This window comes from Sprattus sprattus (assembly GCF_963457725.1).
Source record: "Sprattus sprattus genome assembly, chromosome: 19".
Lineage (NCBI taxonomy): Eukaryota > Metazoa > Chordata > Actinopteri > Clupeiformes > Clupeidae > Sprattus > Sprattus sprattus.
This window is the reverse complement of record NC_137917.1, coordinates 28,608,086-28,608,853: the sequence shown is the minus strand read 5'-3', so window position 1 is coordinate 28,608,853 and position 768 is coordinate 28,608,086. Positions and strand designations below refer to the sequence as shown.

The 768-nt window shown below is 35.7% G+C and overlaps 1 protein-coding gene across 1 annotated transcript in view; it reads left to right on the top strand.

The window, feature by feature from the left end:
• Positions 1-91, top strand: part of vars1 (valyl-tRNA synthetase 1) — a 23,069-nt gene extending 22,978 nt beyond the window's left edge. Inside the window, exon 31 of the mRNA XM_080857448.1 lies at positions 1-91. This exon is cut by the window's left edge and continues 141 nt beyond it. The gene's annotated coding sequence lies outside the window, so the exon portion shown is untranslated.
• The last annotated feature ends 677 nt before the right edge of the window (positions 92-768 follow it).

Below are 768 nucleotides of genomic sequence, written 5' to 3'. Positions count from 1 at the left end.
AGTTTTCTTTCTGTATGTGGTTTCCTCTGGTATGGGTTGGGTCTCTGTGACTGAGTGCTGGATGGATGAGAAATAAAGCTCTTTAGACAAAGTCTGTCTACCCCTCTGATTATTCTCTCACACACACACACACACACGCATGCGCGTATGGGGAGGTCAGACTAAACACTTCCTCTTAATTTAGACTAGCTGGATAGAGACAGCTTTAGTTTAGTTATTCAATTTGGGCCTAACTATGGTGTACAGTTTTTCTCCGTTGCTAAAACTCTTTTTTTCAAAGCATGGCCTCGGTTTCTCTTAACTCTAAACACAAATCCCAAAACCACTCACACAAAATGCAAAACCCTTTATATCTCTTGCAAAATGCTACCTTGCTTTCAAAACACTTATGTCAACTCAAAAGGGTATTTTGTTTTCAAATGACAATTACAGACCATTAAATGAGTAGACATTCTAAGCATTGATTGAACACTTATATGCTCAATGGAAAACACTACTATGAAATGGAAAAACACTAGTATGAAGGCCTTATTATGCCTTTTCATCTCTATTGTTACTGTACGCTTTCTCCTGTTGTAAATTATTGTAACTGTATAATGTTTTAACTCATATAAAACAACACACAAATATACAACTTAAATATTTCATTTTTTTTTTCCAAAAGTGCTGTAGCCTTTACATCAGAGCAAACACAACTGAATGTGAAGATGAGTTGCACAGAACAAACAATAGGATATAGGCCAGTACAGTCAACAAAAAAAGAAAGAA